Source organism: Helicoverpa armigera, chromosome 9, assembly GCF_030705265.1.
Source record: "Helicoverpa armigera isolate CAAS_96S chromosome 9, ASM3070526v1, whole genome shotgun sequence".
Lineage (NCBI taxonomy): Eukaryota > Metazoa > Arthropoda > Insecta > Lepidoptera > Noctuidae > Helicoverpa > Helicoverpa armigera.
Window position 1 is genome coordinate 3,690,179 of NC_087128.1, and position 27,839 is coordinate 3,718,017.

A 27,839-nucleotide genomic window follows, 5' to 3' on the forward strand; every position below is an offset into this window, starting at 1 on the left:
GTGCTTTAACTTTTTGTTAGATTGAGGACTCGAAAGAGCGCAGAACAAACCAGGAATTATGAAAAAAGCTGCGAAACCGCGAGCGAAGCGAGCGGATTTCTTATTTTATTTTTATTGAAACGCTATTAGAATATTTTAAAATTCATGATCACGTAAGTAGGTACCTAAGTATATATTACAGTTTATTAATTTTGCGTTTATTAATCGTCTATTTATATATGGATTGTGTACTCATATACTCAATTATAAAAAAAACCTGTAAAAAAAATTGCTAAATTTGCCGCCCCTCTAAATCTGCCGCTCTAGGCACTGGCCTACTTGGCCTATTGGTAAATCCGCCACTGCATTCAACAAAGTATTAACAAATATACCTAAAGTATTTTAGACGACTCTTAAACTAAAAGCATTTTTTCAGTGATTCATTATACTGGCAAGAGCTCACCTTTAACGATAAACTCTAAGTCCTACCAGCCAGGTACCTATGTAAATTAAATAAACAGATAATAATTCTTTAATAATCACGTTGTTTACATAATACTTGCTTATTACTTTTACAATTTCGTTAGGCGACATGTTTTAGCAGTTAACTAGAGACGTTTGACTATTCGTTTTCTACGTTAAAACAAATGAGATACAAAATTAGTAAGGACATAATACGTGCTTTTTGCTTATTTACTTTGTAGTTTTGGTTAGGTAAGATGAATCTATGGTTTCTTAAAATTTAAATTATTTACTCATTGAAAGCAGGTACGACGTGCGGTGGTGTTGGGCAATCCATGATTGAAATCATTACCATTGAGAAACCTATTTTTCCGATATTTAATCTTAAAAGAAAAAAAGTTGATCTGTAGTTGATCGATTGTGTAAGAAGCAGACAGAATGCAGCGAGCGCCGTCGCGTATTAAATTCGGTTATTAGTCGCGCAAAGTTTGATCAAGCGGGTTGACCCCGGTTCATCGATCCGCCGACTTTCACCCGGATCATAAACTGAGCCACCCACTTTCAAAACTGAAAAAACAGTTCCCAACTCACTTCAAAACTAAGTCTTCCTAATCACGCGGCGCGAACAAAGTTCCAGCAAGTTTTTTCCAAGTTCAGTTAAACTTCATCGATGTGGGGATCGTTCACCCTGGCAGGGACACTTGCATACGACTCCGGCCGCCGGGCCATTCAAACAAAATGTGGAGCAAGGTTGGCCGAGATTACTTTCGTCGCGAACTTTTTGCCGATCGATATGGAAGTTAAAAGTTTATTACGAGCGCGACACCACGACGCTCGTAAACCGAACTTTGTCTACTGCCGCTCACGAAACGCGACAACCATGTTTTTAATTAGCGTTCCATCCATCGCTCCATGCTCCCCTTTCATGGTGTTCTTATTCTGCGACGATACCCAGTTCCGCTGCAACACGAAAGCTAAAAAGAACCTTTATTTACTTTACATATCAGCACCCGTAACTAACGAGCGTAATACCTGCTCAGCATTCGTATTCACAAAGGTTTTTCTACCTACGCCGGCGGCGGGCGTAAAATAGGAGGCAGTCGGGAAGGAGGCATAAAGGAGAAAATAAAATAAAGACGGCGCCAGCGAACGGATGCGAGGTCCGTGAAAAAAGTACGAGGAAAGCAGGCTTACTGGTGTGGCGCAGGTGAGGAGGGCGGGGTCGGGTGGGTGGTATGTTACGATTGGTCGGCGCCGCCCAGCCGCGAGTACGCCCCCCGTCTTCTCCCCCCTCCCGCGAGGCGCCCCCCACCCCCGCGGCCACCGGCTATCGCCAGGCGACCACCTACAGCCACCCGACGCAAGCTATGCCTGTGTCGTGAATTAGTTTGCCAACTCTCTGTCTATGGCGTAGCTCCGAGCCTGTAAGTATGGACGGCGGACTGAATAATCGATAAAGGTGTTTATTGAAAACGGGTAAGGACGAAGCACTTTATTGCTTCTTTATTATTAAAGCCGGAGCTAGATGACTCAACTGCTAGGAACGTAGCCGGGCTGCCGGAGTACCTACACTTGTAGACCAGTCGTATACGCTTTCTTGACCACAGTTCAATAGGTCTTCAGACTTTATTTGTACAGAGCAACTTTACTTTAACGATTGCACTGTAATGATGTAACTTTAATTTTCATTCCTTGGGATACAAGAACACAGCGTAGATCGTTTGAAGGATTCGTCAGAGTTTACCATTAACAATGGTTTCTTGGATGGTTAACTGGTTGAAGAAACTATTTTCAAAGAAAACGTTGTAAATTATGACAAGCTAGCATTATGTATGAAGATTTTCTACTGACGTCACTCATTTAGAAGTCCAGAAGTTATTCACACTCCATCAAATGTCGAAACTCTGAGTTTGCAGTGACAACGCTACAACTTATTTATTTATGCTACAGTATTTACCAAATACAATAAATCATTGAATAATTACCTAAAACTATATTTTCTTTATTCCCAACTGTTCCGACCAACAAAATCCCTAATTTAAGTAAACTATCATCATCTCCCTACCTTCAAGGCAATCACCAAAAATATTTCCACTAAGTATACAGAATGACAATAAGTACCATGACGTAGTGTTTCACGACTTGAGAAACATTATGAAATAGTATAATAAAACATTTCAAGTAATTTCTAAAATTATAATGTTAATCCCAACTTATCCTAAGGCAACTGAACTCTCATCATCATCATCTTACATGTTAATTCCCAAATATTCCTAAGGTAACTGATCTATCATCATCTCCCTACCTTCAAGGTAATAACCAAAAATATTTCGACTATACAGAATGACAATAGCATGACGCAGTGTTCTCTCGCGACACAAAAACTTTCTCCCCGTGTGATGCGAGTAATGTACCGTGAAATAATGACTGATTACTCAACTGAAGGAAAATACGATGCTAATGTTATGAGTAAGTTTGTGTGTGTGAGGGTAATATTTGGGATTAATAAATTGATTATAGTGATGAGTTTACTAATCTACATTATGAAGTAACATTTTTTGAAAAAAAAAAAATTTTTTGCTTTCATTTTTGTATTTTTTCCTGGAATATGCAGACGGTAACATACCTCTACAAAACTTTAAGAAAATGGTGTATAAAAAATAAATATTTATTTATTGTATTTTATTACAGTGATCTTCTAGGATGTATCACTCTCTATAAGAACCAATTTACATTACGTGGGTGCACCAAATTGAGACAGGCATTACAGAAACTATTAGAACACTAGATAGGCTGTGACTACTTTACATAAACACGTTAGGTCTGATAGTTGTCGCCCCCGACGTCTTACGAACCTACCGAGATGGGGGGACTATAATATTATAATAGTTTCCGCGTCAGGTGCCGGAGGATGCATAATTAAGTGCTGTGTTTCTAAGAAAGGTAATCCTTTATATTGTGGCTTTATATTAAATAGAGCAACGATGCATAACTGCACATAAATAAGGAACTCTTCAACAGATAAACAATACGATAGCATTTCACATCCGTTTTTATGAAACACAGCTGCAAACAATCCACTTCACATTGACATCAATCGTATTCAAAAATGGAACAAACTGGCCCTCACTCACGGCAAAGAACAAAAATTCGCGCGCTCAAAAAAAATGCCGAAATATGCCCCTACCATTGTCCAGCATCACAATGCCTTTGCGACACTGGGTAAATAACGTTTTGGAAAAATGTAAAAAAACGCACCTCACAGTTTGCGGGTAGCGGGTAAACACGTTGCCGTACCCCTTATTGAGTTGATCTGGCCATTTGTACAGCCCTCGCCCTTTGCATTTTGGAAAAAAAGAAATTCGGCTTGCGAATTCAATTTCCAATATCCATTTTTGACGTGGCGTGATTAGAACGCAGTTTGGTCGTTAGCGGTGTGTCGGGAGATGTCGTTTACTTCCATTTTGTATAGGTATCGATTCAAAGTGTGAGTCTGGCTGACCATTTTTGTTCGTCTGTTTGTCCCGGTTCGAGGAGTTTTAACTAACTGTGACTTTTCCATTCAAGAAGTTTTCGTGCACGTTTGGACGTCATGTTTCGATTTTTTTCCGTTACAATGTAGTCTAGACTCAAATTGCATGGTTTTGCTTTAGGTTTACGAGATTTTGAACCTCGAAAACTAATCGTATTTTGTTTGGAGTTTATAAAATTGCGATAAGAACTTAGTTAAGATCCGAAGTTCAGACATACCTAACTCTGTCACAAACCTAAATATTCTAGGTAATATAACTCCAAATTTATTGTATCTTATAATAATCATTCAACAAAGCTATCCCTGTTATACCTTCACGACAGCCAGGCAACACAACATATTACACATAAATCAAACCAAAACTATTACATTTATTTGTTCCAATAAGCACCTCTTAATACATCTCGCGAGTGTCTTCCGTGTCTTGTAGCAATAATAAATATATCATAGTTATCCCCGGAGACAAATAAAAGGGAAAATAAAGCAAATCGCCAACGCGGAAGGGTCCACAAAGAAAAACGATTAATATTAACTGAAATTGTTATTGCCCTTATAGGGAGCGTTTAATATTTTTACTGCTTTATACGAAAGAGTTTGGAATTGAATACTCGTTAATTTTGAAGGCGCAGTTGTCGTGATTTGTGATGATTATAATTGTTGAAGTAGGCTGTGATTGCGGTTTTCAGGCGCCTATTTAACAGTTGGGTTTTTAGAAAACAAGTCAATGCTCTTTGGAATGAGATGTTTTCACACGATTTCTTTTCCAGTCGTTTTGTATAGATACTTATATATTTCTTTATTTTGGACCTTATGATTTTGGAATAATTTTTATTCTGGGACTGGAAGAAAAGACATTTAAGTATTTACGACAGCATACTGTGATAAAAAAATGCAAAAAACTTTACATCACCATGCCAAAATTTGAACCACAATTCTCCAAGGATTCCTCCAACTTTTCACAACAAAAAAAAAAAACAACAAACATCTTATTAAGGTGGGACCTTAATGAAATCTCAGTTCATTAATAGAGAGAAGACAAAAAGAGTCGTTTTATTAACACGCGCGGAATATTAACCCTTTAACGAGCGCTGGGACACCGGTGTTCTTACATTAAAATGTAAACATTGGCCCTTACCCCTTCCCTCAAGGCGTTGGAGGCCGAATCGTCATTTGTCTGTGACATTAAACTGGTGACAGACGGGCGTTTGAAACGCTACCTTTGGCTTGTCTCAACTTGCTTTTACTGATTTTTAAACGACTTCAAAAAGGAGGGGGGATATTTTTCGATTAGTGCTATTTTTAATAAGCTATGTATTGGCTTTTGTTCCGTTTGTAACATAACAATCTTTTTAAATATATGTATTACTTTAACGTAATTACTGTAGGATGTTACTCGTAGGTATTCATTCGTCATTATTCAAGGAAATTAGCTAATGAAGCCATTGATTTATATTTATTGATTAAATTACACTAACCAGTATGTAGATAAGTATGATTGTAACACAAAATACAGCAACCGACATTTCAAACGCTGACAAACCGCTCGTCTAACCCTCCTTCATAATAAGAGAGTCTAATCTAAGTGTCGAGTACCTCAGAGCGGTCATCTCTGTCGGTATCACTCCCCGGGGTCCTCTAGACCCCAGGAATCCGGATTTATTCCGTCTGAATACCCAGTGTCGCAAACGACACCTCTGCGATGGCTGAATGTTTTATGACGTGCCGTGAAGATGTTAGATTAGATTAAATTCAAACGTGTGATCAAGGTGGCTTTGAGCTTCCAAATTATGGGGTTACCTGATTAGGCCTGATTATAATGTTTAACTGTGGTAAGTACCATTTTTTGGCTGCAAAGTCTTTTTTTGTATGTTTTCCTCTTTATATTTAGTGGGAATTTTAATATCTCATTTAAGTAGATAATGTATGGTATGATTTTCATGTATTTGGGTATGTATAATAAAGATGAGATAAAATTCCTTCAATAGGTACCTAGCTTTCAATGATTCTTGTAAGATATAATATAAGATATAAATATAGCGAATAGAAAGCCTTTTGGAGACCATGACTTATTGAATACCATATAGAAATAATATCTACCAGCAAATTCAAACTAAAGCCTCATAGATTTAACAACGTAACTATACGTAAGAATTTTCTAACTAACGCAGTAGTTATAAAATCTTGTTTACATGCGAACCCGTAGTTCACACGTCTAGACTAAATTAAAATTTACATTCATAAACTTCGTTAGTTTACTACCTTACACTTAACACGATGGGTTCTTTACTTGTTAAAGAAATTGTTAAAGCCTTCAAAGTTGGTGATATTTTTACTAAAGAAAAATTTTGTATGCTGTAAGTACCCAAGCAAAGTAGGTAAATTGGTAATTCCTTAGGTTATTTCAAGGTGCATATGTTTTTCAGTTCAGTCAAAATAGGGTTTTGTCTTTAATTTTTTTCCTTTTGTCAAGTGTTCGGAACAGTTTTAGGTAAGCATCAGAGTAGTGTGTTAAAAGCAACAATAACGAACGATGTGATTATTGTCACAGTGGTGATTAAATAAACATTGGATACATTTTTCTGTAATCAAGTACAAACACAAATTGCTTAAATAAAATAAAAAATACTTAATGCATTCCAAAAATTCCTCGATCCAAATTGAAAATACATCACGAAAAGCGGAACAGAAGTTAAAGAGAACTTTAGGGTACCGTAGTACAAAATTACGAAGTTCCAATGAACGGTCTCTAACGACGAAGAAGATGGCCGAATTCTTTAATTATTTAGCTCTAATCGCTGCCAACGATGTCCTTTGACGTCGCTTGCTTTAATTTAGGATTCCTCCCCCAAATTAAAAATATAATGAGACTGAACTGAGCCGGTGTTAATTGGAAACCGATCTCAGAGGGCGCTGTGTATAGGCTGTTGTTTTGTTATGGATACCGATGTATATTGACGGGCTTTAGAAAAAAAGCAACTGTACCAATCGTACTTACTTGAAATGATTAACGCACAGTTAGGCATGTTCGTACCAAAACCTTTGGTTTTACTGAAATATTCTTAGCAGTTGAACCAGCAAACTACATAATATATGGTAGTCATTATCATCTGCCTAGCCCTTTCAGAACTATATTGGCGAATGTAAACTATGGTAGTCCATAAATGAGAAAGGTATTTAAACGGCATTAGGTACGTTACTAATTGTGATAAACTCATTTCAAAACACAGCAAACCTTAACTCATATAAATGTACAAGAAAAAAATATGCCCCTTTGTTAAAAAACACGCGCCCAAATTCATTTATGTCGCTTACATTTCTTTTCAACCCATTGACATATTTGCGCGTTGACGCGAAACACGGTGTAAGTAATCGCGCTCGTTTGTCAGTGAGCGCTGCAGCCGCTGGATTATCGTCATTCTCATCTTATCTTTTTTTCTTTTTCTTTTATTTTAGTCAGAAATGTTTCAACAAGTTAAGGGGCTTACGTCGATGCGTTTGGCAAATATTTTTTTGAGTTTAGGTTGCCGATTCATTAAATTGTGTTAATGTGTTTAATTGCGCTGTTAAGTATATTACGGAATCTTATGTTGAGAATACTGAAGATCATCGCAAAAATAGGTCTTAGTTAGGGAAGGTATACAAATTAAATGAGTGATTCGCCAAGGGTGTAGATCGAGAGCTTTACTTACTTAAGTGTCAAACATTAGGCAGAGAACAACCTAAAAATAGTTAGCTACTCGTAAATTATAACTTTGCCTCCCCAAAGTTAGAGTTTAGCTGCCAATTCATCTAAATATAACCACCAAATATAGACACATCCATTCCAAATATAGATGTCTATCTATCTAAAAAATCCATCAACATACGAAAATAACCGCATTCATATTCATGGCCGGCTACAATGACAGTCGCCAAATAAAAAACAGTAATAGAATCAGAGAACAATATCCATCAGGGTGACACGGGTGATACGGGTGACGGAGATACATGCGCCATCTTTGTACAGCGTGGTTACGTTGTGTTACAATAAGTTATGTGACGTATTAATAATTTGTAAAATGGTGTAAGTGATGTTAGGTATTGAGCTGGTCTTTTGATACGATTTTAATGGTAGAAGGTCCAGTATTTTTTATGATTTAATTGATGGTATGTATCAATCTAATTTTATGAGATTGTGAGTGAATTTGAAACACATTTGTGACTAAGTTTAAAATGTCTGTTTTGCTAATGCAAATTTATATTTTACTAAGGACAAAAGGACCAAACCTCAATCTAATTTACAGTAATGTAAGTACTACAATCAACCTGTAGCTCGTGTAATATTTATAAGTATAACTAAAATATCAGCCTGTACAGTGTCTCGGGGCACTGCAATATTTTGCTCACCTTTGGGGTCTCCACATTATGCATAACTGATAAGGCACGATTTTGTATGCATGCGATCCTTAGCCTCAACGCTGCGTGGGTATAATGACGTCATGCCCGTGGGAATAGTGAACAACACAGTTTTTAGCTTGTGTTTATATCTTATGCCTATTAATATTGACATGTAACGTGTTCCGAGAAATTTAACTTAGTTAAATGATCATAAGTTACATTACCAGTTTACATAGGTACCTTTTCAGTCATATTTCCACTGCGATTTCAATATAGAGGTCAGTGAATATACCACATGCCATTTCAATCCAAACTTTCACAATCATACTCCTTCGATCACAAAAGCATGCTTCTACAATGCAATACTTCGCAACGAAAACAAATTGCTGGCCGCACAATGGACGTTCGAAATTTAAACACAGGAGCAGGCTTGGCGACGTATCGGCTGTCACATTACCGCCGTTGCTGGTGTTATTATCAAACTTGTAATATGTTAAAATTATAAATAAAAATTCTATTGTTTAATATACAGAACTATGAAATTTACACTTTACAGCAGTCGGTGCAGCTTCAGTCATACTACCACATGCGATTTCAATCCAAACTTTCTCAATCATATTCCTTTAACCACCAAAAAGTATTTATTAACAGAGAATATCTACATTGTGCTTCTATAATGCAATACTTCGCAACGAAAACAAATTGCTGGCCGCACAATGGACGTTCGAAATTTAAACACAGAAGCAGGCTTGGCGACGTATCGGCTGTCACATTACCGCCGTTGCTGGTGTTATTATCAAACTTTGAATATGTTAAATTATTATAAATAAAAAATCTGTTGCTAAATATACAGAACTATGAAATTTACACTTCACAGCAGTCGGTGCAGCTTCAGCCATACTACCACATGCGATTTCACTCCAAACTTTCTCAATCATACTCCTTTAACCACAAAAAAGTATGCATTTACAGAGAACATCTAAATTGTGCTTCTACAATGCAATACTTCGCAACGAAAACAAATTGCTGGCCGCACAATGGACGTTCGAAATTTAAACACAGAAGCAGGCTTGGCGACGTATCGGCTGTCACATTACCGCCGTTGCTGGTGTTATTATCAAACTTTTTGAAGGGTCTCCGGTCGCCGGACTGACGCCGACCCCGTAGTGATGTGGAGCTATGGAAAGCGCTTCTAGTTGATAAAATTGAATAAAAATAAATTATTTGAAAAATTATCCATACCTAGTATTGTGTAGTTGATCCAATCTTTTTGTTGTTTACATTTAAAGACCTTGTTAACGAAATGCAAAATAACAGAATGCAACGTTTACAAAATCTATAGGCACATGTCAAACAGTTTAATCAAATGATCTGGCTTTTGAAAATACCTATTTAAGTTCTTAAGGAGCTTTCTACCACCAAGTTTCGAGTTGATGATTCAATTCAGATTAGTATATAAAAAAATATCATTAATAATAATTACACAAACCATTGCGTACTTTAAATTAATAAACCGCCTCTAAAAAATCTGCTTCAAAAACCATTTTTTGAAAAAGCTCTCTCCGCTCTGCGTCATCCCGCATCCAGCGTCGTGTCCGGGCGCATATGGTAATTCCTTATTCCAATAGGAAATAGAGGCGGTCACTGGCAATAATCCATCACTGTGCTGTTTGTTCGTCCGGCCGGACATGTTTTATGTCATTTTATGTATTCCTTACAGGTTTTGATAAATATTTGTTTCGCTCCACTTCGGACATGTCCAGGAATTGAATATCCGGAGGGTAACTCGTTCCGTGATTGGCGTGGGTCCGCCACATCTCTTGTTTTTTTGCTTGAATTATTACCAGACTTGTATTTGTTATTCACGTAAACTTGACAAACGGATTTATTCATAGTTTTTGTTTTGCCCCCACGTGTAAGAAAATAATAGATTAGGATATCCCGAAATTAGATAAGTGTACAGACTGTTTACTTGTTTAAGGAGTTTGTGTGTATCCTATCTACCGGGAATTTAAAGGGAGTTTTCTTTTTATATTTAAAAGAGAACCTGAACCAGAAATATGTAAACTATGTTAGATATAACGTTCTTTTTTCTAAACCTGCTTAATTTTTTTAATGGAGTAAAAATATCACTTGGTAGTCTCTTATTTTTTGAAACTATACATTTATCTACAATCCAGCCTACCCAACCTAATGATAAATGATTCGCCAAACCAACACTTCAATGAAACCAACAGAAAAATATAGCAAATAAAGGAATGACAAAGCTCCGGTGGCTCAGTGATGATAAATGATAGATTCATGAGGTGTCGTGCGCGGGATCACATGTGTCGTTTGCGGACTAATGCGGTGGAAGGCCCTTATGACGATGGCAATTTATAGTGTGGTTATGGTGATATGGGAATTATGTAAGTAGGTATTTCTTTGGATGAAGAAAATAATCTAGTGACACCTTAGTGAGCTCATTATGTTATGAAGATGTAAGTTCGAATTCCTGTTAAACTTTATGAACTTATTTAAGTTTAATACTTTATGTACAGGTTATCATGAATTTTATACTTTGTCAAAAATAACTTATTTATTTGTTTATTCACAAGAAGTTTAAACTAATAACTAGTCGTTCCAGCGTCCTCTAATGATTAATTTCGTTTAATTTAGAAGTGAACATCGTAAAGAAAAAACTCGTTAAAATAAACAATTTGACCTATCACATAACTCACACACCATTAAAAATGTTACCATCTAACTAAAAACGTTGGCACACATACCAAACTGACAAATAAAAATGTCTAGACCAGGATCGTATCTCCGAGAAGCAAGTTTAATACATTGAAATATTCAATTGCCTGTCCCGGTATCAGATGGCTAATAACTTTGCAACTTGCACGTTTGTTGCCAAACGAAAATACCTGGGAAATGGCTTTGTTTTCAACTACATGCATCGCATATGCCTGCGAAGCTTGTAGACAGTCGTGTGCACATAATCTTAGAATTTATTCGTTAGATATGCTGCCAAATGTATGTTATAGATTACGGTGGGTGCATAAAATTCGAGGTGAAAGACATCGAGCATAAAGTAGAAACTTTGTACACCATATTCTTTGAACATAATTTGTTTAAAGATGTCAGTACAAAACTGGGAGATAAAAACACAGATAAAAACTCAGAACACCTTAACCCTATTTAGGCAGACTCATTAAAGTTTTACAAACTCTTTAATCGACATAAATTAGAAAGCTCGAATTATCAGCACATCACTAATTTCACATCTCAAATACTCCGAATCAACACAACAGAACAGTGATGCGTCTTGACAAGTCAGATGCTAATCAGTCAACCCTTCGGCCGACAAATCGGAAATTAGGGACGCATGAGCGATACAGGGTTAACCCGACCGGCCGGGGTCTTTTTGGCCCCCGAGACTTGCCCGTCTTGTTCTTTGAATATTTAACGCGTAACAAATGTCCTTTCACATTCGTGACTTCACCTGCGACGTGAAAAGTGAGTAGATTTATTTTGAAACTCAGCTGATGGGAGTGTCTGAAGACTTTACTGAATTACTTAACTTATTTTATAATCTTATCCATATTTAATGTTAGGTACACATTACATTACACATTAGGTATGAACAAGAATAAAATTAACAGTAACTTAACAAGTTTCCATATATTACTATACTATTATACAATATGTAATCAATTTAGCTTGTAAATAATTTAACTGAATTGTAATAAGAGAATGACAGTACCTACACATTCAGTTGCTTCACGCAAGAAACCAAATCATTAGTAAATACGAATATAATCACCACAAAGCGCAATGAATTAAATTCCAATAGGTACACGACAACACCACGAACACAAGTCCAACTGTCAACATTTAAACATTTCCAATTCAGAGCGTAGTCGTCCGTTTTCGCCCGTCTGTGCTACCTTAGCTGACGAGTTCGGCGTTGTCGATTACAGGCGCAAAGTACTGAACACTTTGATCGCATTACCGACCAATAAACGTGCCTTGACGTACTTTAGGGTGGTTCTACACGGTGCATGTAGCTGGAGCAAGTTAACTTGCGCAAGTGACCGCAACAGAGCACGCGGTTAGGTTGTTTTTTTCCGATTAGAAATCATCTAATGACTCCTCCCGCTGTGGGTTAGCAGTGGTGAGGGAGTGTCAAACTCTTACTGACTAAAACCCATCATGTTCCTTCGTAGACCTTTTATGTACCAGGGTCGCGGTAACTCTTTCAAACAATCCGCCAGCCCCGTGCTTTGGGAAATGCTCGAGTCGCTAGACCTCGAATATAGAATAGACCTAGAAATAGTATATAAGCTAGAATGCGCAAGTTCCTCAATATGCGCAAGCTACTAGAACCGTGTAGAAGCAGCCTTAGTATCTAGCTACCTTTGAGGCATCGACTTGACTCGCTCAAGGCGCTATCGTATACTGTTTGATAATTTGAGCTCAGTTCTGTTCGTAATTGACCGTTTAAATAAAGGAGTTTGAGTTTACCTTAGATTTTAATTAAGGTGGAGCTATGTGAAATTGTTTTGACTTTGTGTTTAGAGGGACATTAAAAAGTTTTTTACAAATATCTTGTCGTTAGACCAACTTGCTTTCTTGCTTTTCTATCTAGTAAGTGCTTTTGCCGCAAAAATGACTTCAATTCGTAGGTACCTACCTAAGGAATAAAACGTAAACTACCACATATAAAAGCAGGTAGTATGGTACTTAGGATAACCCATAACTCTTCATTAGCACACATTAGATTATATTCCTACCCAAAGACACAGCGCACATTTGCGGACGAGATAATGGCGACACACGCGTTTAAATACAGTCATAAATATTGTACGTCTGTGCGTACACAATGTGCATACCTCGGCCAGATGACGGCGACATCGTCTTAAAATATAGGGACCCTTTCTTAACCCCCGGCCCGAGGTACGTTGTAATTAATAAATGACCCACATGGTCCGGGCCCCTGGGAATCAGATTAATATGAAATTAGTGAGCAAACAACTAGTGTTATGTTATGGCTAGAGGCTTTCAAGAAAATAAAGGAAAATGCATTTTCTAATAGAATACCAGGTATTCTAAACAATTTTGATAACTTGAACCAACTTAATTTTTTTATGAAATCCTCTGATGGTATAGTTTCATTCTGATGGTTTATTTACTATTCAGAACTTCTTAACCTATTAAGCACCGTACATTTGGCTTTAATTCGATGTGGCCTTTTCTAGCCAAAGTAATTTTTAACAGTTTACCAACATAACCACGGCCACCACAAACAAAACAGCACACATTATCTAAATGGTACATAGCCGGCCTTCCAGACCGCGCGGCACCCATTAATTACTTAAATTTAATTCATACGAGACCCTGCACCACTATTTACATTCAAAAACGTACCCTTACACCCTTGCCCGCATCGTAACCCTTGCCAACAAACTTGGCGACCCCAAGACGCTAACTCCTAAGAAGACTTTCTTTGATAGCGCGCTCTACTGATTTTGAATAAAGACCATGTCTCGATAGAGTTCTGATCTGTAATTTTATAGCTTTGAGCCGCCCCTAGCTTACGCTCTGAGGATTGTGGCCTATTGATCTGTTCTTGTCTTGTGTTTTTGTTCGGTAAGTACCGCGGAACTAAGGACAAAGCGGACTGAGACGTGAATTAGGAACTACTGCACTATTGTGGGCGTACTTAACGAAGTGAAGATAGCATCGACGGTTTTCTTGGTAGAAGTAATTTAATTAATCGTGCTGATGGCTATCAGATATTTTGTCATTAGTTTGTAATACGAAATAAATTATTGGATATGAAATGAGTTGTTTTAGAATCAAATACTATTTCTTACTTAGTCGATTACTTGAAATTATTGTTTGAAAATGAATTGGCAACATTTGAAAATATTTTCTCATCTGTCTTGATGAAATAAATAGCTTAATTTTAACAATTAACCATGACTTAACATTTTCTTTAGCCATTTATTCATCTCAAGCAGTGTATCATAATCTAATAAATAAGGATCAGTGCATAGCCGGCGGCGGATTAGCCTTCACCGCGATACTTATATGAGTGCCCCTTTCATTGCATTATAACGCGGGGAAGGGTTGAACCTTACCGTAGCGAGAGCACGAAGAATTTATAAATAAGTTAAGCGAGCCCGCCTCATTCTTCCTCGCCATCTTACTTTGTTCTATCATATTTAAATTATTAGAGTCAGATGTACAACGTGTACCTAATTGCTGTACTTTGTTAAGATAATGTACCTTTGGCGCGACTCCACTTTTGTTTTCTTGTTGGCGTACGATATAAATTCAACGCAGGACGCGGAGGAACGCCCAACTTTTGCGTTCTGTTTTTGTACGGACGTTCGTTTCTCAAGGAAATAAAATTTGTTATGCAACCATTCCGAGGCCGTAGGTGCTTTATAATAACCGAGATTACGCTTAACTTAAGAGCTGTAGGGAATTGTAAATTTTGTGTGGAGTTAGCAGTAACTTTTTGTTGTGTTATGAGTAATTGGTGTTACTTTTTGTGTTCACAAAGCATATAAATAATGCCTTCTTAGTTAACGTGACAATCTTTGGCAAACAACCATTACGTGGGATGATGACGACGCAGCTTTCTTTAAAATTAATTATTGTTTCATTTCTTCCTTATTGTAATTTGACATTTTGTATTCGGGCATCGTTTGAGTATTTCAAAGCTATTTAAACAACGACTCAAACATAAGGAAACTATATAAAAAGTTTATCAAAGTACACGTTTGATTTACATCAAAATATTTATTTCCAATATCTGCCTAATCCCGATTTATGATACCTACTAATAAATTTCTCTCGCATTCATTTTGTCATCCATAAATTCCTTACAACATCCATTCATACCAAATAGGAATGCAAACACGTGCATACAAAATGCCTTAATTTACCCAAGAAAACAATATATCTCATCCGTATTAGAATATTTTCTATCGTAAATCAAATTTAAGTGTTATTTCATTTCCTTTCCACGCAGCACACGCGTACGAATAAGTAATTGAAATTTGAAACGAACTTTTGATTTTGGGAAATTCACCCTGTACCTTGTGAAATTATTATGAATTTCCTTTATAAGGGTAGGCCCGTCTTGTAGCTTCTTTTCATATTATAAAGGGCAAGAAAATGCTTTACATTTCCTTCGAATCGTGTGGGTTTGGATGAAATGTTTCTGTAAATTAATAGACAACGTTTCTAAGCAAAGGGTTTTAGTTATGTTTAAGTTGGTAAGGTCAACGTTGCCTTGAAAAAAAATTGGTTGGCATTTAAAACAACTTTGTTATTTCGATTTATCTCTATAAGTATTGTGTCGTTTTTTGTCCAGTTAAGAGACTACATTCATAAATTAAGTAGATAGATAGTGGAATTTTTACCAGCTTTATTATTAATTTTATCGTTCCAAAGAAAGACGTGAAGTTTCCTACAGACATATCTATAGCTTGTCTTTCCGGGAGCTGCCAATCATAGGAAAGTTTACTATTGGCCTCGCTTCTCTGTTACAATCTTGTACCAGCTACAACTGACATATAAATGTATACTGTATCTTGGTAATAATAAGGTCATTTATAGTGTTATTAGTTGAAAAATATCGCAGTAATGTTCATGGTTTAAATTAAAGAAAATATATATTTTTTATTTCACTACTTCAAAATTAAATATCGTAACCTTTTATGTTACAGGTTTCGTATTTAGCTAAGCATTTTCAGTAATTGAAAGCACGAAATAGTTTCAAAGCAATTCAGACAGTGATTTCTAATCTCTCAAGTCAACACCTTTCCCTTCTGGCTGACTGAGACACAAAACAACTTTCATAGCCATGTTTTAACGCCCAAGATTTCCATTTACAAGTATTATCTATCATTGTCGGTGTTACGACTATTGTACCCCAACTATCATGGCCCGAGGCGGAGTGACAAGACACTGTCATCTAAACCCTTGCTCAAAATGTTCCTACAATGTTCCAAGTTGTCACAGCCCCGCTAACAATGTAAGACAACCGATATATTTGTACCAAATATGCTTTTTACTAAATAACATCGCCCGAAGCTTGATATGTTAACGTCGAACTGTGTTTGTCAAACTTCTTTGAACTAAAAAGAAAGTAATGGGAAAAGTTTTGTGATTCTTCCGAAAACATGTAGGTTATGCTTGTAAAATATCCATAAAGTAACTGTTTTCCAATGTATTTACATGTGAGTCTTACAAAATCGTATTAGTAAGAGAAAACATATTTTCTATTCGTTCGTCAAAATAGCTTCGTCGTAGATTGAAATAAACACAAGCCAAAGTAAAACAAATCACCTGAACAAAGCGACGCTCATCACGGACGCTTAGAACATTCTTAATTCGACTATTAAAAGCCGTTACAAGCAGCAAGATGTTGGCAACATCAATAAACAACGAGCGAACGCGAGCGCGAACGTTCAAAGTTTGGTGCGCGCGGTGAGTGCAGAGGGCCCTTAATGAGGGTTAGAAATTTCGGCACATTGTGGCCCAAACCGCACCCGGTTTCTTAGCTTATTATTAATTCTGTAAGACGTGTCCCCGATGTCCAAGACGTGCGCTGAGATTCGAGACAAAAGTCACAAGGGCGGAAGGGACGGACCCCCTCGCTCCCTCGTACGTGTGGCGCGTCGACAAGTCGCACGAGTATGGGATTTACAGGTGGTTTTAATAACGCCAGCCACTAATGTCGCGAGATGAATACTTAATGGATGGATCAGCAGGATTGACATGGATTGGGAAACGACAGCGCCTGTAATAATAGATGCGGTTGCTGCATTAGGCTGTCAAGTTGTTACGGAACTATAAGACCTTGTTACCTTTATCAGAGTAAACAGAGATGTAAGATAACATTGTACTAGAATGGATTTGTGAAGAGAAAAGTCATCGACTGAACTGAGCTCGCTATGCTGGTCATATCCATTTCTCGAGGACAATTTAGTTACAAAGTGCAAATCCCTTTAAGATGGCGTTCCCTGACAGGGGGTGCTTTCAAAAACTCGTTAGGAGGTTCGCATTCTGCGGTGGTGGGTCACGTTGCGACGCGCGGCTGCTTCAAGACAAAATGTTACACAGAACTTTGTAGTCAGTGTCGTGTGCCGTGTTTAACTAAATTTATTGCTGTACTGTGTTCTAGATATTACGGAGGCTTGTTTTGCATTTGTTTATTCTGAGTTAGATATCGTTATGTTTCGTTTTGTGATTATTTCCAGTATTGGCTTTATGTGGATGATTTTTATTGCGTTTTAATGTCTTCAAGACTCTAGGCTGAGTTCTAGCTGAAGAATACATTTAGGACGACACTCAAATTCAAATATTTCAAATCTTTGCTAATTTTATTTCGTGAGTGGTATTAGTTTTTACAATAACAATTTTGGATCTAAAACTACTTCAATAAGTACGAAAGACAAAATAACATTGCATCAAACACGTTATGTATTTTCGTACATCGCAATACACTACAGGCCAAATAAAATCACCAGCTGTAAACATCAACAAACCTCTAGCGAATAGAAAAATTGGCAATCGGCAAACGTAAGAGTGTCGTGATCGGCAAACGTTAGCGGTGTTTATCGGCAAGTGGCCGCGCGGGAACAATATCGCTTGTTGGATCGCGCGATCCTAATATATTGAAATGTGCAGTTTGTATGGCCCGATGTGTAATTGATTGTGTTACAGCACGTATTCTATGTGCTTGTTTTAGGTGGAAGGCTGCATATTTTGCTATGGGTCTTTTAGTTTAATTTAAGTACTCCATCATTTCAGTGCATCGATTTTCATAACTCTAGTAGCTGTACTTATATATATGCTGTTTTGTGTATTTTTGCTGTTGTTAGATCATCATTCTCCTACACTTCCCAATTATTTTTTTTCAGTTGGGCGCATAGCATATTTTCTTGTTCCATAGTTCCCTGTCTAATTTCATACAATCAAAAGTGACTTTCCTTTCAACTGTATCGCACATTTTTTAAGTCAAACTGCATCTTTTAACGGTTCAAAATCATCGGTGTTTTAAAACTTTTAAATCTGAAATATGAAGTTATTTAAATAGATTAGAAACTAAATTTTCCTTGTTATAAAAAATTACAACCATTATTTACAAAAGAAAAATCACAAATCCTTATCAAAATCTTTTTAAATCTACCCTCAGCCGGTCGTTCGCAATAAATAACAATTAATGTTAAGGTTTCAATCGGCCGGTGCATAGCGGTAGTAAATTATCACGAAGGTGTTACCGGACGAAAGAAATATGGCCGTCAACGCCCGCACTAATGTTCCGGTCAGTGATGGGGAGGGTGTCGATAAAAAGTGATTTAAATGTCGATAAACTGGACAGTAGGTACCATAGATTCTGTGATTCAACGCTCTGTATAAACATGTCTACTCTCTATGTCTACTCTATGTCTAGATTAGTGTAAATTCGCTGTAAACGAGATATTTGAAGTTTTTAATTAGATCCACAGATATTTCCATTCTTTACCGACCACAAAAGAGTCGGTTATCAGTTTGGATCTTTGTATTTTTTTAACTTTCGTGCGACTACGCCTGCTACGTTTCGTAGCATTAGACTACGCTTCGTAGCAGCTACTACGAACACAATATCAACTGATGGTAAGTAAAATGACGAGGTCGAAGATGGACCATGCTTTTCTAGAGATTGCCTTTCATTAGTCATTATTTACTGTGCAGAAATCACTATTTCGTTAGAATGAAGAGTTGTACGTATGTAGAGAATACGGAACGTGTGAGTACAGTGAATTTAGATATTTTAGTGTTAGAACTTGCATTTTTTTGACAATCTATCGATATTTTCCCATCACCATTTGACCGCTACAACATCGCTAAGTGTTTATAACTGTTTGAACAAATCGGTGCGTAAGAGACAGCCCCGACCGCCCGCAGAGCGCTTAATCACTTAACACTCTCCGGATTAACGGGAAATTTATCGAGTAATACTATGTATACTTGTGTAGATAGTAATTATGATTAAAGGTACTTATAGTTATTGGAATTTTAGGAAAGAATAAGCATTAAAATAATGGCAAGACCAGTATTTCTAGTAGAAACACTAATACCAAAGGTGCGATTCGAACTATTAATTTACGTAACAGTAGATCAGGTCACTAATGGTCGTTCCCAATTTATCTATCTATTTATGGATTTGGATACTAAAGACAGGAATTTGATTGTATATGGGGCTAGTGTAATAATTATTTCTCTAGTAAGCAAATCTTAGCCTACTATTTTGAGGACACAAACATAAGATTTGGTTAACTTTCAAATATTTTGCTACTCACTGCACCTTTAGATTAAAGCGTAACTTTTGACCCCTTTTCAGTAGTTACATTTTATTTAACCGGGTAAAGTACAGAAGCTGTCGCAACGAATGTCCTAAATCACATTGCAATATCCAAAGGGTAGTAGACACAAGAGAGTTGAACCCCTTAAACACATTAATTCTTACAAGAAAGAGAACAAGACAAATGGCCGGCCGGCCGGTAGCGGCCCGTGAAAAGAAAATCCTTTTTATGAGACGTTGGAAATGTGTGGATAAGACGGAATTTGTTAATTTGTGGATTTTTATGGAGTGACAAGAAGAATTTCGACATGTCACAAATGTACATGATATGTTAAGAAAAACCCATAATGAAATGGACAAATTAGATAATATAAATAAGATAGACCACTACAATATAAAGTACTCTTAACATTTATATATGAAAAAATTGAGAAATAACTAGCTCTGTCTGTAATAATAATTATTAATAATACAAATGTCAAGATGTTGTACATAGCGTACTTCTTAATATTAACGATTAATACGAGTATTTCGAATTTAAGCATTTATTAAAAGAAAACCATGTAGTAGAAACTTTATCTTGATGTATATTTTTCTATCAAAAAAATCATAGTTGTATGAATGTATCGATGTTTACAATAAGAATATAGTAGAATTTTAAAAGATTCTTGTCTCCAGTATTACATAAAGTAGCAGTTATTTAACCTGTTAATGCACATGTACCAAGAAAACATTTTCACAACATTATTTTACAGGAGCCCACTCAAATTATTTGAAAGCAGTTGATCCACACTAACCCAACACTACCCTTTACAACGACAATCGTATTTGTACGAGGCACGAGGTCATTCGACGATCAAAGCGATAGCCAATAAATAAATACTTGATTTGCTTTCACAATAAATACCGAAAGGTCCCGAATAGTTCCGAAGGTATGCGACAGGGGGCGGTAGGGTCAAGCTAACTAACGGAACTAAGTATGTTTGCTTTGGATAGGAATCCTGTTTACCTCGTTTGACTGTTTGATTGATTTATTTGTTTGTTTGGTTTATTTTAGGAATTTTAGTTTAGGTATTTGGGTTTGAATTGTTTGTCAAAAGTGGTTATGCGGTCAAAAAGTTTGATAAAAGCATCAATAACATGAGAGCATGATAGATGCTTTTCTTGTTTTAAATTAAATCAGTTTACATACTATAGTATGTTTAACAGTCAAATTTTTGGAAAATAAACTACAGTTATTATTATTTTTTTTAATTTATAATTTATGTTTAGGAAACATTTTTGGACTTTGAACTTAAATCCAAAAGTTGATTAAATTATATAAAATGTAAATTCATTTTTATAAAATGCCAAAATCATTATTATATTCTAAAACATACCTATCAATAAAATAAATAACAAAAGCAAATTAATAAAAACAAACTGTTTTCTAAACATTATTTAAATACTGAAAACAGCGCCATCTCGATTTTATTGTAAGAACTACGACGAGTTCAAGCGGCCTTACTTATACAACCCTCTTCGGAGGGTAGGAGGGTTGCGCCGTTCAAACGCAAGCTGACTAAAATCACTTCTGTTTCAGATTTCTCTCGCTATTCGCATTCGAGAGCAATCTGCGCAAAATCGTAATTTTTACTGAATATTATTTTTATTATTTAAAATTTGGTAATCATAATTTTTTATCCAAAATATTTTACAATCAGTTTTTGTCTAATGTGAATCAAATGTTCAAATAGAGGCACTTTTCGTGAAAGTAGCAAATAAACTTATGAAATAATGATTTAATTTAACAAAAAGTTAGCTAAAATAATTAAAAAAGCAAGTGCAGGTAATATTTTTTACATAAAAACTCTTTTCAAACATCCTTTTTCATGAATCACTTAGTTCTCATTTCCACCGCTAGAGGCGCTTAGATAACATGGAACTTTACGGTACGATTACCTACACTGGTTGTTTTTCTTAATAATTTATCGTACTTCCACGAAGTTAGCTCGTTTCGTCGCATATATGTACATATTGTACATTGTACCTATGTGACCGTTCACTCGTTCAATTATGAATTCTGTTTTTGTTTTATTAAGACTTCCTTTCTGTGAAATGTTAATTCTTTGAACTGATTTCCTTAAAATGGTAGACTATTCTGGTAGAGGTTATAGGAAGATTTTTCAAGCTAAGTATTGACTTCAAATAGTATGTTCGTCGTAAAACAATACTTTTACACATGAAGTATTTTTTTACTAGATGAGGCCGGTTTCTCTTAATTAATTACCTTGAGAAGAGGCACTAGAAAGAACTTACAATGGTTAAACAATAACAATACAGGACTGTGCCTGAAATCTTTCAAGGAAGCGTCATACAGATTTGAGTGGATCAATCATTTGGCAAACTAGAGTCATATGATAAATCATATGAATGAAATGATGCCCTACCATGGCTAATTCCGTTGAGGATAGGAAAATAGGGAGATGACATTAGACAGTTTTACCCTATTTATAACAAAGAGTATGAGTTACTCTTCGCAAAAAATACTAAGTATAATTAGGGTCAAATACTGAAACGGTGCGCGGTGTGACAAAGTCACATACAAAAACTAGTTGAAAATAATGTGATATATTGAGATTGAGTGTTCAGACTACTTATTCTTAATAAGATAAAGTAAGACATATGATACTAAGCTAAGTTAGTATATTGCCCTCAATCTTGTAACTAATATTAAATGTGATTTACGGCCCTTTCACACGGCAGTCCAGTTTTTTGCAGGATACCGTTTTTTGCAGGATCCCGTTTGATCGCAAAAGATATTATATGATAGTGTTCACACGAGCAAACCGCATGCAGGATCCTGCAAAATGCTGTTACCGTCGATTTGTGCGATTCGGTTTTGTTACTTGAAACTGGATCGTTCGTCCAGTAAAAAGCGGGAATCCTGCAAAAACGGACGCTGTATTCACACGTAGTTCAGTTTTGCAGGATACGGTAAAATGCCGGTCCCGCAAAACTGGACTGCCGTGTGAAAGGGCTGTTAGATGATATTATTTTTCTAGCCAAGTAGGTTACATGTAGGTGTATCCATAATATGACGATCGTGCTTTGTTTTATTTTATTTGAATATCTATGGAATTTTTCTTTTGTTTTGATGGCCTGATTCCTAAAATAACTTTTTATAAATATCGGATCAAATAAAGTTACCTCTTGTGTGTGACTTGACTTATAAAAGTATGTTTTCTAAGGTTTATTGGTTGCAAAACTGGAAAACTCGTTTCTCTGTAAAGTATCCTTTAAAAGCAGCTTAGTAGTTCTCCTTGCAAACATACTTACCTACTTACTCATATTTCTTAGAAGGTAGGAGTCCGTTTTTATCATGGAAACTTATAGAGATGGTATTAAAGTAGTGTTTTAAAATGCTCTTTATCCTCTTTTGTAAGTCGACTCTTGTCTTCAAACTAACTCACCACCAAGCTTTTTATCACATCATAATCATAATTAATCAATTTTGGAAAAAATATATTTTCCGTCCAGTACATACCAGCTAAAAGCCAGCCATAAAAGTGTTATGACACGAATAGCGAAGGACTAATGCCCTTCACTTTTTTCCTATTTATCCAGACCTATTTAAATAAACCGTTTAACATTGCTTTTGTTGCCTTATATTATCCACTAACCTTGATGCATGGTGCGGGGGGGTGCGGTGCGGCCGGCGGGCTGCGGGGAGCATTGGGCAGCTGCAGGAGATGCCGGATGCTGTACCCCTGCCTGGACTTGCGTGACATTCTGCTGAAGAGACGGATTTCGTCAGGTAGATGCAAAGTTTTGTAGTAAGAGAGAGGCTTATAAATATACTAGCTTCCGCTCACGGCTTCACCCGCGTGGTGTGTGGATAAAAAGTAGCCTATGTGTTAATCTATAATGGATATCATCTATCTACATACCAATTTTCCAACCAAATCGGTCCAGTAATTTTGCGTGAAACAATAACAAACACACATCCATACATTCTCACAAACTTTCACATTAATAATATTAGTGTTAGTAGATAGGATATCACACTTTGACTTTTGACACACAGAAATACTGTTTAAAAAAATCCCTGTGTGAGTGAGATTTTTTTTCAAATTCAAATTCAAATCTTTATTTGCGTTCCATATGTAATACAGGTGGTATTTTTATAAAGTTTAAACAATATATTTGAAACAATATGGACCCGGTAGGGCACAGCATAAAGAGGTAGGAGAGGTTTGCAGTACTTATAATTATTACCTAGTTTAGTTTTATTAAATCTATACTTATTACTAATTAAAAATAAAACTGAAATATATTTACATGTTATATTCTTATCTTGTGTGTGTGTGTGTGTGTGTGTTTGTTGTGTATGTGTGTGTGCGTGAGAGCCTGTATGTACTTACTTATTATTTTTTTATTGACTTATCGTCCATGTACTCTTTTATTGTATAGTAGCATTTAGAGTGTAAAAGTTTCTTTAGTTTACTTATAAACATAGTCGTTTTCGTTTCATCTTTGATCGTTTTAGGTAAGTTGTTATATATTTTTATTGACATTATTAGCGGACCGGAAGAATGTATTTTAAGGTGGGATGTAGGTAGGTTTAATCTATTCTTGTGTCGTAGGCTATATTTACTTTGAATATCTTGTCGGGTAGTATAGAATTCAGGGTGATGACGGACGAATTTGCATACTTCTAAGATGTATAAACAGGTAAGTGTGAGAATTTTATGCTTTTGGAAATGTGGTTTGCAGCTGTCTGTTTGTTCAATATTGGTTATTATCCGGATGAGTTTCTTTTGCAAGGTAAAAATGGTGTGCGAATCTGTGCTATTACCCCATAATATGATGCCATAACTAAGCCACGCTTGGGCGTAGGCATAGTATGTGGCAAGTGTTGTTTGTAGGTTGGTAGTTTTTTTAATTTCGCGTAAGGCGTATAAGAATTTTGATAGTTTTGCTCGAATTTTTTGTATGTGTGCTTTCCAATTTACATGTGTATCTATTACTAAACCAAGGAGTGTGAATTCATTGACTTGTTCTAGTTTTGTGTTATTATAGGAGTAGTTTAATTTTATCGGGGCTTTTTGATGGGGGTGGAAGGTAATTAATTTAGTTTTTGAGAAGTTTATTTCTAAGTTATGGTTTTCCATCCAGCTAAAGGTTGAAGTAAGAAGAGAGTTTAGTTTTTCATTTATATTATCAACTTTTTGACACGAGGTGAGTATGGAGACATCATCTGCAAATAACACGCATGGTCCGTTGATTGTTTTGGGAAGGTCGTTAATATAGAGGAGAAATAGAAGGCATCCTATAACGCTCCCTTGTGGGATAGAGGCGTTCACTGCTTTACGGCTTGATCTGGTATGTTGTATTTCGTTATTGCTTTCGTTATAATATTCTATTTCTACAATTTGTTCTCTATCTTTTAAGTAGGACTCAAACCATTTTAAAGCATTTCCCCGTATCCCGATCCCGTGTAGTTTATCAAGAAGTATTTTAAACTGCACCTTATCATAGGCTTTAGTCATGTCAAGTAGTATTCCTATTGCATAATCTTTATTATTTATCATATTTAGGGCTTCTTGTACGTATTTGTAAACAGCTAAGGTTGTGGATCTATTTCTGCGGAAACCGTTTTGGCAATCGTCTAATATTTTATATTTTTCACAAAAGGAGTATACACGGTTGCACATTGCCTTCTCAAAAATTTTTGATGCCGTAGGTAATAACGCTATAGGGCGGTAGTTACTGGGGTCTGTTTTGTCATTCTTTTTGTGGATTGGTTTTATTAACGCTATTTTTAATTCTTTAGGAAATATTCCTTCTTCGAATGATTGGTTGATTAAAAGGTAAAAGGGTATAGTTAGTTCGTCGGCACAATGTTTAATTAGCAATGGGGGTAGTTCGTCAATACCATGACTTTTTTTATTTTGTAGGTTTTTAATAATTCGGTTCACTTCGTATCCGTCCACTGGTCTGAGAAACATAGTATTTTCTGTAGGGCAAACTACCGGAGCACCCATTGGTTCAGTTCCAGAAGGGTTGCTATTTTCGCCTATAGATACAAAGTAGTTGTTAAAAATGTTTGCTATATGCTTTGGGTCAGTAATTATGTTTTTGTCTATGTTGAGTTTTAAATTATTTTTTTGTCTTTTTATTGTTTTGTTTGTTTTTTCGTTTATTATGCCCCACATTGTTTTAGTTTTATTTGTAGATCTGTTTAATTTGTTAATATTTTGTATTTTTTTAGATGTTGTTGTTGAAAATTTCTAAGACAAGATAAATACAAGTACCTGTTAATTTAACAAGATGTAACTCCAGTTTACCAAGATCTGCCTGACATAAATATCTACCACGAACAGTCAGGAATAACCGTTTAACAGTCACGAGTCAGCTGAGGTATAGTTAAAAGACTATCCATAAAGATAATACGAGTAATATCAAAATGTTTCCCATCAAACACAACAACCAGTTCTATATGTACGCATTATCTTAAGCTATTATTAAGCAAACAATACAAATAAGTCTCCCAACTTTTCACCTTGTCCACAGACCCATCTAAATTTCATACCTATCTATGTTATACCAATATGAAACGATTTTGTCGTCGAGTCTGCCTTAGTGAGGTACCATGGACAACAAAATGACTTACAGAGTTGCCATTACAGAAAATCACCTGAGAAAGTCATCGATCATCCTCCGAGCCTTTTCCCAATCATGTTGGGGTCGGCTTCCAGTCTAACCGGATTCAGCTGCATTCAAGAAGCGACTGCCTATCTGACCCCCTCAACCCAGTTACCCGGACAACCCGATAACCCTTGGTTAGACTGGTGTCAGACTTACTGGCTTCTGACTGCCAAGGTTGTTCAATGACTGCCGAGACCTACAGTTTAACGTGCCATCCGAAACACAGTCAATGGTGTCTAAGATATACTTAAAAAGTACATACAAACTTAGAAAAGTTGTATTGGTACTTAGTCACCTATTGTTAAAATCGCCTGAGAAAGTAGCGCGCTAAAATTCGTGTGAGCGGGGTACGAGGAACGTTGCAGTTTTCTCCCGCATACGCCTTATATGGATCTGGTTTTTTTTTTGTGATACCAAAAATCATTGACAGATGCCTCAAAGAACTCGAACGCCTCGTTGGTTCACTCGTAACTGATCATTTTGAATATGCCCGCCATACGAATTTGACCTAGAAGAAGGCGCCTGACCTACCTGCATTATGTCATCTCCACTCCTCTTTCTTTACTCCATGTGAGGGACTGGGAGCAGTCAAGGTCGGATATACTGGAGTAGTCTATTGTTACAGCTCACAATTAGATACACAGCTCTCGCCCTCGTCCGAATACATATTCATAGGAGACATAATACGAATACTATATTTGTGTAGCCTCAATAGACTTGAAAATTCAATATGAGTTCTTCAACGTAACCTGTATCGAAATTATTCAAGACGTTTTATTTATTTTATTTTCAGCGATAATTTTGACATATTACGGCTTTACTCAATAATAAAATGAGGCCTATATAATAACAGAAGACTAGAAAAAGATAAAAGAAAACAATAAACAACAAAAACCATAATGCCTTGTTACCTATTTTTCGCAGATTACCTCTCGAAAATCCATCGCACCGAAATGATCAGAAATAATTGAATTTCGAAGGAAAATGTTAAAGTAATATTTACCTTCATTTATATTCATTAAATACAATAATAAAGTAGGCTACGGATCTATATTGAAGCGTTAAAGTATGCATGTAAAAATGTATCTTAACATCTGTGACATAAATTACATTTTACTACAGCAGCCCTCCTTGTATCTACAGAGTTCATCTAACTTATATGCGGCAGGGAAAACTGAGTTTTGCTACTCTATAAATAAGGTTTATTATAACTTTGCGTGAAGAAGTTTGGGAAGTAATAAGCATGAGTTGAATTTGACTTAAGTACTTGCTTTCGTAACTATTGTAACGTAATCAATCAGGTAATTTGTGTTTTAGATCCTGTTAACATGTTATACTATCAATAGTCATGTCAAGTTCGAGTGTAAATATCGACTGCTATTTATTTGATTATATTGTTTGAATGGTCAATTGATAGAAGACATTTATTTCCTAGAATTTTGTCTAGTA

The 27,839-nt window shown here is 36.1% G+C and overlaps 1 long non-coding RNA gene across 2 annotated transcripts in view; it reads right to left on the bottom strand.

Annotated features, from left to right (window-relative positions):
• LOC135117347 (uncharacterized) overlaps positions 1 to 27,839 on the bottom strand; it is a 115,722-nt gene that overhangs the window by 82,376 nt on the left and 5,507 nt on the right. The window contains exon 2 of one of the 2 annotated variants that reach the window (XR_010276828.1): positions 23,363 to 23,474. This is a non-coding gene — a long non-coding RNA (uncharacterized LOC135117347). The remainder of the gene's footprint in view (positions 1 to 23,362; positions 23,475 to 27,839) is intronic. The other variant, XR_010276829.1, reaches the window with a different exon arrangement.